General features: G+C 40.9%; 1 long non-coding RNA gene across 3 annotated transcripts in view; it reads right to left on the bottom strand.

The window, feature by feature from the left end:
• Positions 1-14,210, bottom strand: part of LOC120538793 — a 136,697-nt gene that overhangs the window by 62,247 nt on the left and 60,240 nt on the right. The window contains exon 1 of one of the 3 annotated variants that reach the window (XR_005635511.1): positions 13,671-13,705. The exons of the other annotated variants lie outside the window; for them this stretch is intronic. This is a non-coding gene — a long non-coding RNA (uncharacterized LOC120538793). Of the gene's footprint in view, positions 1-13,670; positions 13,706-14,210 lie in introns of those variants that run through there. 3 annotated transcript variants of the gene reach the window in all.

Below are 14,210 nucleotides of genomic sequence, written 5' to 3'. Positions count from 1 at the left end.
GATTTGTGGCAGATGAAATTTAATGTCAGTAAATGTAAAATATTACACATGGGAAGTAAAAATGTTAGGTTTGAATACATAATGGGTGGTCGGAAAATGAACAGGATTTAGGAGTCATGGTGGACTCTAAGCTATCGAATTCCAGACAGTGTTCAGAAGCCATTAAGAAGGCTAACAGAATGTTAGGTTATATAGCGCCCTGATGTGTGGAGTCCAAATCCAAGGAGGTTATGCTCAAGCTTTATAATGCACTAGTTAGGCCTCATCTGGAATATTGAGTGCAGTTTTGGTCTCTAGGTTACAAGAAGGACATAGCAGCACTAGAAAATATCCAGAGAATAGCGACTAGGCTGATTCTAGGGCTACAGGGGTTAAATTATGAGGAAAGATTAAAAGAGCTGAGCTTTTACAGTTTAACACTAGAATCACCAGAGCCTACGAAAAAACTTGTAGATCCGGCCCACCTTAAATCCCATTGCACCTCTCCATCAGCGTCTTTTGTCCTGTAAATGTACCGATAAAGACAAGAAGCAAGCAGCCTGGTATCCCATTCCCCCACCGATGCAGAACATGCACAATGTTCTCCCAGCTCATGCCTTAATTGATTATCTGGGAATGAAGTGCTGGAGTTTTAGAGTGGAAATAATAGATCGTTATTTGGAACACATGCATTTCATGTGTGTTCCGTTTCTACAATAATCTGTGTAAATACATTGTTAAATCAAAAAAATTCATATTTTAGTAGTAAATGACAAAATGTTGGTATAAACTATATAATGTGTGAAGCCTGAAGTCGAAAGATCAAATAAACGCTCACAAAAGGTTCAAGGACGATACAATAGCTTGTATCGTAGCGGTAAGATTTGCTGACTTGTAACATGATAGTTATAATTGGATACTAACCCTCACCTATTCTGTTTCTCTTCTCGGTGCTCAAATGTGGCACTTGGTGCGATGGCCCACCTGCCAAGTTGTTGTGCCTGCTTATGGTAAAGTCATTATGGTGATGGTGGATCGCTGGAATCATGGGAAAGAGAGGTATTTTCATCGGATTGGCTGGGCCAGCACTGTTTCAGCTGTGGAATGGCCAAATAGGGGAGGCTGCTTGATGGATGAGGTCTCCAGGACTATAAACAAATCCAAATCATATTATATGATGTCATCCATTGTCAAATTCTGCTACGTACTTCTAAAATTAATATTTTTGTACTGTATTGAGGATTTGTTCTGTTTTGTGTATTGTTTCTTTTTGACACCCACTGCCCGCCCAACCTACCTGGAAAAGGGTCTCTCTTTGAACTGCCTTTCCCGAGGTGTTCTTCCATTTTTTCCCTACTGGGGATTTTTTGGGAGTTGTTCCTTGTCTTCTTAGAGAGTCAAGGCTGGGGGGCTATCAAGAGGCAGGGCCTGTTAAAGCCCATTGCGGCACTCCTTGTGTGATTTTGGGCTATACAAAAATAAATTGTATTGTATTGTATTGTATTGTAATCAAGAGTCCCCGGTTTGATCCCAACCGCCTCCCATATTTGCCGTTTTCAATAGTGAGATACTCTTATTGTTAATATTATACATAAACACATACATTTGGTTTGCGTCTATAACAGACGGTGTACATTTATAGGACTTGTAAAAGTTACCATTTTTTTTCACTTTTATTCTTTCAGTCACGATCATGATGCATATTACCGCCCAACCAGCCCCCAGGAATCTGACACTGTTAGTTTTTATTTGAAACTGGGAGTAACTGTAGATGTGAGTGGTGTTTTGAGGCAATGAAACTGGACATTCTTTGATCTGGAGGGATAAAAGCTGAAACACAAATGCTGGTGAATCTGCCTTCTTTGTATCTCACAGTCACTTGATTTGTTTTTTTTTTTTAAGTTTTATTGAGTGTTCCAGCTCACGCTGAATTAGTGAAAAAAAAAAAAAACCAACAACAGAGAAATAGGTACATGTGATATTTGGAATGATTCATTTTACAACCTGTATAGTACATTTCAGAATATATTGTGGCACGGATGCAACATTATTCATATTCATGTTATGCGAATGAATTTCCCCTTGGGATTAATAAAGTATCTATCTATCTATCTATCTATCTATCTATCTATCTATCTATCTATCTATCTATCTATCTATCTATAGCTTAATGCCAATGTAATCAAACAGTTTGGCCTTTAAGACTATGCCCTAAGCAAGCACACAATGCATTGTGGCAAGAGGATCAAACAGTGACCAAAACCAAACAAAATAGTGGTATTACAAAGCATGGTGTGACTAAAATGTATGCAACACCCTTAAATGAAACTTTGCAATGCGCACTTTATAATACATGTCTTGATTGTTTGATTGGTAAATTGTGGAGCAGAGGGGCAAATCAAAGGAAAAATGTGTCTTTGCCCCAAACATTATAGAGAGCCCTGTATTTCTAATTAAAGAAAAACGGAGTTAGGTAAACATATGTTATAGCTCTTGTGGCCAAAAGATGTTTAAGTTTGAATGTATCTATGAAAGCACTTAGACCTACCCAAAAACAAAAGCTTATAATTTTTGTGTAAAGGCTATTACAAATAAGGCAACAACTAGAGAGTGAGAAAATTGTATTGTATTGGATTGGACTGGATTGGATTTACTTTACTGTCATTTAAACCATACAACAAGGAGTGCACAGATGAAAGAAAATTGCATTTCTCCAGGCTCAACACACGAACACAAACATAGAGACAAGTGCACGTTATACAACAGACATAACAGACAGCATAAACAGACAGAATATATGTGTAATCCAATAAACGTAATATTAGTGAACAGTTGTAAAGTGTTCAAGTGATGAAAAACATTAACATAACGCACAGATAAACAGCATTTTAGGAGATGTGAGAATCCAAATATCTGTGTTCAAACAGCCTGTGTGTGTGTTCAGGAGTTTAACTATCCCAATTGGATAGCATATTGTTTGCTGTTGGTGTCAGATGAGAAGTCTGATAACCTGTGGGAAGAAACTCCAACTGTGACTGGCAGTCTTTCACCGCATACTGCGGTAACGTTTGTCATAGGGTGGAAGTTTTTACAGTCCATGGGCTTGGTGGATGGGGTCTCTGACTATCTTAGTTGCTCTCCGAAGGCAGCGTGACAAGTACAGCTCATGCATAGATGGGAAGGTGGTCCTGATGATTTCTTCTGCCACCTTCACCACTCTCTGGGGGGACTTCTGATATGAAACACTGCAGCTGCCACACCAGACTGTGTAGCTGCTGGTCTCTATAGTGCCACTGTAGAATATTGTGAGGACAGGAGGAGGGAGGTTTACTCTTCTCATCCGTAGCAGAAAGTGAAGGTGCTGCTGTGATTTCTTGACAAGGGAGGTTGTGTTTGTATTCCATGTCAGGTCATCTATGATCTTCACCCCCTGGAACTTGGTGCTTCTTCTTTCTGACTCCACAGTGATGCCATGGATTATAAGTGGAGTATATGCCATATGTTTCCCCCTGAAGTCATCAATGATCTCCTTGTTGATATTCAATGTCAGGTTGTTGTTGTCACACCAGACAATGAGTTGATTCACTCCCTCTCTGTAGGCCAAGTCATGATCGTTCCTGATGATTCCCACTACCGTTGCATTGCCTGTGAATTTGAAGATATGATTCGAGTCATGCCTGGCACAACAGTCGTTAGTCATTACAGTGAACAACAAAGGGCTCAGAACACAGCCCTGGAGACCCCAGTTTTAATGGTGATGTTCTCAGAGATGTGTTTTTCCAACACATACTACCTTGGATCTGTCTGAGAGGAAGTCCAATATCCAGATGCATAACAGGGTGCTGATGCCTTGTTGGTTATGTTTTCTTTCCAAGTGCTGGAGGTTAATTGTATTAAAGCAAAGCTAAAGTCAATAAATAGCAGCCACACATAACTGTTCTTATTTTCTAAATGGGCCATAGCCAAATGGAGTGTTGCCAATATAGCATAACTGGTGAAGTGGTTAGGGTGGTATGCAAACTGAAGTACATTGAACATTGTAGGGAGTTTGGATGTCATATGGTTCTTGGCCAGCCTTTCAAAACATTTCATCATGATAGGGGAGACAGCTATAGTTCAATAGTCATTGAGCATTAATGCTGGTGACTTCTTTGGCACTGGCTTAGATAGTACAGGTCTTGAAGCAAGAGGTATGATGGCTTGCCTCAGAGAGCTATTATAAATGACTGTAAGGATGTGCATGATTTGTTCAGCACATTCCCTGAGTATACACCCTGGTATGTTGTCAGGACCTACAGCTTTATGTGGGTTGACCTTGCTCAGTGTCCTCTGCACATCAGCTGGGTCAAGACAGAGTGCTTCATCCTTCAGGCTGGGAGTGGCTTTCATTGTTGTTTTGTTCTTTTCTTCAAAGCGTGTGAAGTAAGTGCACCTGATTTCTTCTGAATTAGTGACGTGACCCTGGATTTTCTGTCCATAAGCATACCTTGCTGTACTCATGCCCCGATTCAGGTTGGCTCGTGCAGATCTAAGAGCATTTTTGTCCCCACGCTTGAAGGCAGCATTTTATACCCTTAGAAGTGCATGCACCACTCTGGTGAGCCAGAGTTTCTGGTTGGCATGTGTTGTAATATTCTTGATGACAGTCACATCTTCTACACACTTGGATATGAATGCCGTCACAGACAGCATACTTCCCAGGTTGATATTTTGGATTGACAGTGGCAGCCTCTCTGAACGTATTTCATTCTGTGCATTCAAAATAGTCCTGGAGTGCTAAAACTGCTCCCTCTGACCAAATGTTTATCTACTTCACAGATGGCTTTGCTCTAGTTAACAGTGGCCTGTATGCTAGAATAAGCATAACAGAGAGATGGTCCAATTTTCCAAGGTGAGGTTACCCTAAATGCCTGCTTGATGTTTGTGTAAACCTGGTCTAATGTGTTTTCTCTTCTGGTTGCAGAGTCCACACATTGGTAATAATGTGATAAAACTGTTCTCAAGTTTGCTTGATTAAAGTCTCCAGCGATAATATGAACACATTCTGGATTAGTATTTAAAATCATGCTGATGGACTGATACAGTGTGGATAGTGTGTCTTTTGTGTTTGCACTGGGAAGAATGTATACAGCTATAATGCTAAATACTGTGAATTCCCTTGGGAAGTAGAATAGTCGGCACCTCAGTGTCAGGAACTCTATACTTTCCAAACAGTGGCTTGAGACAATTTTACTATTAGCGTACCAGCTGTTGCTAGTATAAATACATACATCTCCTCCTGGAGACACTAAAATTGTGGCTCTTTTCCTCACAGAATGTTGTTAGTCCACCCACATGAATGGCACTATTGGGGACAGTAGAATTAAGCCATGTCACAGTGAAGATCAGGGCAAAATAATTTCCTACTTTGCATTCAATAGTTTAATCCAGTCTCAAATAGTCTATTTTATTTTCCAGGGAGAGAATGGTTAGACAACAGAATTGATGGAAGCGCTTATAGGGGTTGGCCTTTAGTCTATCTCTGATACCCACTCGAGTGCCACATTTGCATGGTCTCTCACACCGCTTGCGTCGCTTCCTGTTGCAATCAGTGATGGTAGAAGGGCCTGCTGCTGCACAGACATCTGAATCTTAAGGGGGTAAAACTCCCGGTTTATGGAGTGTTTTGAGTTCTAAGGCTAGTAAAACAGTGGGTAGATTTTTCAATAACTCTGATGCATGAAATCTGAGTAAAGTACACCAGTCATAGACCAATTTTGTATTTAGCTGTGTAGAAGTAGTCAGTACATTTAACGGAAATTACACTTTGCTGTTGGGAGCTGGAGTAGCTGCTGCCATACCAGGCGCTGCCATAGTTATTATAACATGACTATTTCCATACAATAATTAATAGATGTTGTGGTCCCTAGCCGGGGATGGAGCCCGGCCGGGACGCCCAGGAGGACGAGAGGAGGGCTTGTGCCTCCTCCAGACCGCGAGGGGGCGTCCGTCCTGGTTCTGTTGGGGACCACGGGTGGAGGGCTTGGAAGCCCAGCCCTGTAGGGGCCCGTGGCCACCGCCAGGCGGCGCCCCGATTCCGGTTTATCCTGTGTGGTCCTTGGCCGGGGCTGGAGCCCGGCCGGGACGCCTTGGAGGACCAGAGGAGGGCATGGGCCTCCTCCAGACCGAGAGGGGGCATCCGTCCTGGTTATGCAGGAGGCCTCGGGTAGGGGGCTTTGAAGCCCAGCCCTGTAGGGACCCGTGGCCACCGCCAGGCGCCGCCCCAGTGCCTAATTGTCCCTGGAGCCCAGCACTTCCGCCACATCAGGAAGTGCTGGGGGGAAGACTTTATTTGGCGCCCGGAGAGCTGCCAGGAGGCCAGGGGCGTGGCTAAGGAGGGAATGCCGGGAACACCTGGGGTTCATCCGGGAGCATTATATAAGGGGCCGCCTCCCTTCAGTCAGAGGTGGATGTCGGGAGGAAGCAGACAGAGCTGGAGAGAGAGGACGGGAGGCGGCCAGGAAGGCACAAGAGACTATGGGCCTGGACATTGGGGAAATCGGTGCAAGAAGGCACTGGGGGTGCACGTGAGCAGCTTGTAAATAATATTATTGTAAATAAACGGTGTGTGGGTGAAAATATGCTGTCCGTCTGTCTGTGTCCGGGCCAGCTTTCACAATGGTTACAGTTAGAGATGCTACAATTGAATTAAATTGAATTTAACTTTATTTCTAGGCAAAATAATTGCTATCAATTTCTCTTGGTGTTACATCCATACCCATAACATGGTAAATAAAATTAACAGCACGATATTCAATAAACAACACTATTCCAACATTATTTGCAGCCATAAATGACAGAAGTATATTGTACAAAAACAGAAATCTATAAAACAATATGATACAGAACTGCACCCATTCCCAGTAAAACATCCATATTCACTTACACATTTTTTGACAGTATGTGTACGTGCACCACTGTGCATGTGTACATGTACAAGTATTTTTAAAAACTACTCACACACACATTCACACATCTGAACTTAAATTGAAAGTAAATTTTTGAATCCATCACCAAACTTCCATTTACATGAAGATAAAACATACACTGTATTTTTTATCGCCCTGAGGTGAGCTGGCACCATGCCCGGGGTTTGTTTCCTGCCTTGTACCCTGTGTTGGCTGGGATTGACTCCAGCAGACCTCGTGACCCTGTAGTTAGGATATAGCGGGTTAGATAATAGATGGATGTATTTTTTATTTTTTTTAGTAATGTTTTCATCCCAGTACAGACAGAGAGTGATAGTGGTGCCAAGAAATGTAATTTATTTCACCTTGTTGAGAGGCACACCATCAGAATGGTGTCATCTGCAAACTGTAGCATTTTAACAGAAGGGTCAGTGGAGGTGCTGTCATTGGTGTAGACAAAGAAAATGAGAGGAGGCTTAACAAACTCCTGAAGGTGTGTGAGGGGTCATTGACCCTGACTGATATTTCCCCAGATTCACTGTCTGATGATAAAAGTGTCAGAGATCCCGAGTCATGTAGCATAATCCAAGCTCATACTGAGACATTTGCAAGGGAGAAGCTCTGGCATGACTGAGTTAAATGCAGAACTGAAGTCCAAAAATATGATCCTAGCATAAGTAGCATAAATCAATGCTGCTAGACAGTGCAGAGTCATGTTACATGCATCCTCAACTGACTTTTTGGCACAGTACATAAACTGAAGGAGGTTAAGGAGTACATTTATGACATTTTTGAGATGTTGATGAATTAGACATTCAAAAAGTTACTGCAGAGGTCTGAACCACTGATACGTAACCATTTAAATAGGAAATATTTTGCTATCTTTGGTACAAAAACTATTGTGGATTCATCAGAACATGTAGGGACTTTGCACTGAATCAAAGAAAAATTGAAAATGCCTGTAAACATGGGTGCTAACTAAGCAGTGCTGTGTCTTACCGTGGAGGGAGAGAAATTGCTTGGACCTGGCTTTATATGACATTTTTGTATCTGAAAGAACAAACATACTTTGTGGAGTGTAAGGGAGGAAGGTTACATGGTTCATTGTCCTAAGTGGATGGAGGCTTCTCAAACCTATAAAAGAAAAAGTTCAGCTCATCAAGTAAGGAAGGATTAGTCTGTGATGGGGAGGACTTGAATTTGTAACCGTTTTTCCTGAAAAAAATATAAGAAGTAACTGTGCCCATATGCTCATTTAAACCAGAAGAGGCTTCTCTAAATACCTCCCAGAGAGTTCAGTCCAGGCCACCCCATAGTCTCTCCCCAGCCTCACTAATTCACATACGCAATGTTTTGCAGCAGATTTCACTTAATGTCTGTATGAGGGGAGAAGAAGTATCATGGCATGGTCAGATTTGCCCAAAGGAGCCAGTGGGATGTCATGGTAAGAATTTGACATAGTGCTTTAGCAGTGGTCCACATTTTGTCCCTGTAGAGTAGCATACCTCACCTGTTACATATACCTGGAAGCTCAAATTCCAAGGTGGAACAATTAAAATCACTCAAAATAACGACTATGGGACCCAGGTATTAATTTTTAGAAGCTAAGACTTGATCTACTAAAAACTGCATTGCATGTGTGGCATTCTTCTCCTTCCCTTTTGATTTTTTCTTGCTAAAAGACTTTGCTCCATTTTAGGCCTAGCAAAATTAAGAAGCCTGTATGTTGAATTTGGGTCTTGTCTGCTAGTAATTTGGCCTAATCTGGAGAGCTAGATCAAGGTAAAGATCTTGTCTAGCTAGTGGTTATGAGGCCTGCACCCCTATTTTTGTGCTTCATACTGGAAAGGCTTCACTACATCAACGTTCCTGGAATATCCGCAAACTAGGAAATGCACAGCATTAACCTTTATACTGTTACGATGATGAAACCATTTGCTACAGACTTCTGCCTGTCCCTGCATAGCAACTCCATAGCAACCACTATCCAACTTCACAAAATGGCAGCGACCAAAGGAAAACAAAATGGTATTGCAGAATTAAATTATTTTTAACATCACTGAAACTAACTTAAATCAAAAAAACAAACATTAGAATGTAAATGTTTACATTGTATCTAAAACCTAAGGGGAACACTAAAAAATAAATAAATAAAAATGCTAATCACAACATAGTCCTATGACAGCAAGAATAGTCTGAAAAGTCTAACAGTTAATGGGCTGTGCACTTGACTAACTCTTGAACATGTCAATAAGCACCTAATCTTAAACAAAAATGCTGTTTGTGAAAGAATTTCACTCAACGTTAAGCAAATTCTTGCACACATTATGCAGATTTTTTGGCAGAAATTTATCATTGTGTAATTTTTGTCTGTTATTAAGCAAAGTTCCATTTTTTAATAACAAATGACTATTAGTCGATAATAGGGGGAGGTTGTGTGGTGAAATGTTGTATATAAGTTGATAAAATTTTTTACATCTTTATTGGTAAGTCAGACAAAGCAAATGTAGTGTTAGCGTTTCATTGATGAGAATAGAATAGCAACGTTTTCATGTCTCATGCCTGACTTAGGATGAGAGATTTATTGCAGGGTTGGGGGAAGTATCTAAAACCAGTTTGGCAAATGATTCTCTACAAGACATTCTCTCAACCATCCACCACAGGAAAGCCGTAAAACCGCCTACCTGGCAAACTTCAACTAAACCCACTAATCAAGAGTAGGTGTGGAAAAGCAGTGTGAGGGATGGAGCATCAGACCAACTCGGTAAGAGTGACTGTGTTTGGACTTGCTATAGTCTGTAAGAAAGCAACTGGGGGATGAGTTGTACTGGAATTCTGTTGGTCTGAAGTATGGCTGTTTGGGATTGGTTTTGAATCAAAGGCCATTCCGTACTACAACCCCCTACTGGTGTTAGAAATTGGACAGAGAATGTGTACATTTTTTGCTTTACCTCTCCCACTCTCTCTTTCTCTCACACCATAGCCTGAAAAGCCAGACACAAGCAGAAAGCACAGCTGGGCAGCTAAATTGAGAGAGGCATGCGGCCTGTCCTGAAGAATGCAGACTAAAAATGATGACTTAGAGACATTTAGGTAACTACAAGTCTGTATACCACCTGAAACGTCACATCTAGCATTTATTAGGTTGTATGGATGTCAGTAATCACAAGTACTTTCCTTATTGATATTATTTTATAAATAGTATCAATAATACAATATTTAAAGTTGTAACTTAACTCCTGCTTGTTTTTTACTCTACGTAATTTCCTGAGGTTATAGATATAGAAGGGATGGTGGGGAGAAGATATAAAGTACAATATCTTATAAACAGTGGTAAGTCTATGGGATTTGAAGCATTCTGATAAAGTCTACACAATAAAGAACACAAAAGAGGAAAGAAGAAAAATATTGAACTCTACTAAGAAAACAAACACAGGTCAACTACTGAACAAACAACATTTTTGCAGTCTAGAAAACTGTGATAATAAACTGTTGCCCTACAATAGTCTATATACTGTAACAAAAGGCGCTATATGGGCGGTTGACCTGACACAGATGGACAGGGAGGCACGTGTAAAATAAATAAACTTTTTTTTTTTTTCACGTCTTCCCCGTAATCCCCACAGGCACAACACAGCCCCAAGTGCACAAACACCAAATTATACACACAGCAAAGCCCTCTTTTTCTTCCTCCATCACTACTCTCAGGCAACCTCGTCCTTCTCCTCCCGACTCTGGCTCCTGGAGTGGTGGCTGCTGGACCCTTTAATAGTCCACCCGGAAGTGCTCCAAGTGCTTGATTGCTCAGTTCCGGCTACACTTCCGGGTGTGGAAAACACTGCCCAAAAGGGCTCAGAAGTTCCAGCTGCAGCACCCCCTGGCGACACCTGCGGGACCCAACAGGGCTGCACCTAACTCCAATTCCCATGGAGCCCTGCGGGGAACTGAGGCACCGCTTCAACCCAGGGGGGCGGCCATCTAGCGTCCAGGGGGAGGTATTGCACCGTCCAATGCTGCTCCCCCTGAATTCAAAGTGAAAAGGGGCGTCCCAGCCGGGGTCTGCCACAATACCTGCACTTCTTCCCCTCTCCAGTTTCATCAAAAGATTTATACAACAAAGGAATCATTAGTAGTCTTTAAGGCAGCATGGAAGAATCTGGATTATTAGGTTTTTTAAATTCACATTGATCATTATCTTCAAAATTAATGTGCTCTTTTCCTGAACTTGCTTAATACAATTTTAACAATGTGTGGAATAAGAGGTTATCCAAGCAGTTTTAGCACAAGGCAGAAACAGTTCTGGATTAGTTTCAAAACAACACTCATTCTTATGACACTTAACAAATACAAAGCAGTACATATGTAATCATTGAAATAACATAACTGTCATTTTAAAAATCCACAGTTTTGATTACTCTGTTATAAGCATTTTGGAAACAAGAACAAAATATTAATTCAAAATATAAACAAAATCTGTTTGCATCTGACATAAACAGTACAGTAACTACAGAACATCCCAGAAGGCTGCTGGCCTGGAAAACATGCCTGATAATGTGCTGAAGAAATATGCAAGCCAGCTGGAAGATGCCCTCACATACATTTTTAATAATTCCCTAAAGTTAGAAATTGTCCCCAAGTGTTCCAAAGCCGCCATCATCATACGTGTACCAAAGAAACCAGCTGTTTCTTGCCTCCATCACTCCCCGTGGCACTTACACATCACCATGAAGATATTTGTGAGGTTAATTATGAGGCACATTAAAACTAGTCTCCTTGCCTTGCCTGTCCCACTTCAGTTTGCTTATTGCTCCAAACAATCCACTGAGGAGATCATATCCTATGTTCTTCACCTTGTCCCATCCCAGGGGTAAGCATAAGAAGAGCATTTACAGTATGTAAGGATGCTGTTTATTAATTTCATGTCAACATTCAATATTATCACTATGGTGGCCCAAAAGGGCAAGTGGCAAAAATTTTAAAGTGTGACGCACACAATAAAATGTGACACACACATTCAAACAAGGTGACATGCAGAATTAATTGCAGTTAAGGTGACACGTACAATTAAGGTGATGTATTTGTCTGTCAGGCCACAGGGGAAATTTCTTGTTAAGTGGTGTGCTGAGTGAGAGAACGTTAATATAACATTCTTTTTTTTTTCAATTAAATTGTTGCCAATCACAGTTCCTGGTGTATGTACACAATGGTGTACATTAACAGGCGGAAATCCATTTATTTTTTCCCATGCAAGAGTTATAAAAGTAAACTGGGGTGTCCCCGTTCTTTTTTTTTTGCCTGCAGTGCGGTGCTTGATAGTTTGTTCCAGTTTGTTAAGATTCTACATACCATTGTATTGTAATAACAATCACTATAGGAATTTATTTGTAATGTGGTGCTCCAAGGTGATTTACCATTCTATCAGGTGCTGTATCACTGGAGAGGTATAGCAGCAAAAGAGAAAAAAAAATCAACCATCATGTTCATGATTTATATGTGCTTCGATTGTCCTTATGTTTGACAGTTCTGGATAGTGTACCGTATTACTTGTTCGAGACAACAAGGCATTCGTTTAAGTAGTGCTATGACATAACGAAAAATGCAAAGTTAAAAAAAAAGGGGGAGCATCCCAGTTTACTTTGGGGTCTTTGTTTTATTAATAACATTTTATTTGCTCTTATTTGAAGGAAATCATTTATGATGCATTCAATTACAGGACTGAAAGCAACAATTGTAAAAAGAATTGTAAAAATGAGTGCCTCATAAACATTAGATCATTAGATTTTTTTTTTACTAATTACGGCTTAATTTTAAACATTGCATTTTTCATTATAAGTCATTCCACTATTTGCTGCCTTGTTGTTCCACACCACTTCTCTCTCTCTCGTCCTGACTGAGAGACCAGGCAAACTGCGGTAGGAATAAAATCTCCTGCACTACCACATTGAGCACCTGCATCCCCCACGGTAGTGTTCTCAGACCATTGCTGCACACCATGTTGTCTCCTGAATGTACAGCAAAGTACAGTGCAAAGAGCATCATCATATCTGTTGATGGTACAACAGTGTTGGGTATCATCAGAAACAGAGATGAATCATCACAAAGGCTAAAAGAGGAGCAACTAGTGAACTGAACTGTTACTCAATATTGAAAATACAAAAGAGCTGACTTAAGGAAGAACCATACCGTTCAATGAATATCAAAGGCCCTGTGATGGAGCTAGTCGGGAGCACTGAATTCCTCAGTATACACCTGGTCTATCAATACCATCTGTTGAGTTAAGACACAGCAGCGACTACACCACCTAAGAAGTCTCTCCTCTCATCTCCTTACCGCATTCTATAGTAGTACAGTTGACCCCCGAAATCCGCTGGGGTTACGTTCCTAAAGCACCCGCGAATCAAGAAAAAAACGTGAATTTTGGATGTGGTCAAAAAATGCCTATAAATGTGTATTTCTATAGTTTAAACTATATATGCCCCCAAAACACTTTCATTTCATTTCAAACTCAGCTTAATACATTACCCTAAAAAAAGGAATGTAAAGGTAGACCCGTATGCTGTACAGTACTGTACTGCTATGTCTCCCACAGTGCTAGAATGTAACATACCGATGTTACCCCTATATGTACTGTAATTCATGCAAGCGCGTTTTCTTTGATATAAGCTGTCGTTTTCTTTGGTATGTAGGGTAAATACAGTAATAACTTAATTTAATAAAAATACATTAAAATGTACAGGTACTCACCAATAATGGATGACATTGATTGAAAATGATGATGATGAATTAGCTGTGCAGTACGATGAAGGAATGTAATGAAGATAATGACTGCACAGCAAAGCAGAGGATTTACAGCTCCTCGGGTGGCGCCTCTTGTTCAGCTGATTCAGGAGGAGTCATATCTTCTGACGGGTCTTTTTCTGGTGGGGTTCCGTGCTGGTTTTTCTTGATAGGTTTGAGGAACACTGTGATGAGAACTTTCTGTTGTTGTTTCTTCATGGTGGCGAGGAGAGTTTTATATGTCTGAATAGCAGCATTGATGCCATTATTAACTTTGAGAGCCGAACCATATAGGGATCCCATGCTTAGGTTCATTGCCAGAAGCCTTAGAAGGTGCAGGGCATTTGGGTGGCATCTTAGGTCTTTAAAAAGAACAAAATGAAACACGAGAACGCTCAGCCAAACACTCAAGATAGCTAAACACGGTAAACTATTATGATGTGGGAATGTTGGTCTGCATCTGCCGGAAATGTGTCACCGGGCAAAAGCCAATCAGCAGAAAGGAGA

Source organism: Polypterus senegalus, chromosome 11 (assembly GCF_016835505.1).
Source record: "Polypterus senegalus isolate Bchr_013 chromosome 11, ASM1683550v1, whole genome shotgun sequence".
Classification (NCBI taxonomy): Eukaryota; Metazoa; Chordata; class Cladistia; order Polypteriformes; family Polypteridae; genus Polypterus; species Polypterus senegalus.
The sequence above is the reverse complement of the archived record's forward strand: the minus strand, read 5'-3'. Positions and strand labels throughout refer to the sequence as shown.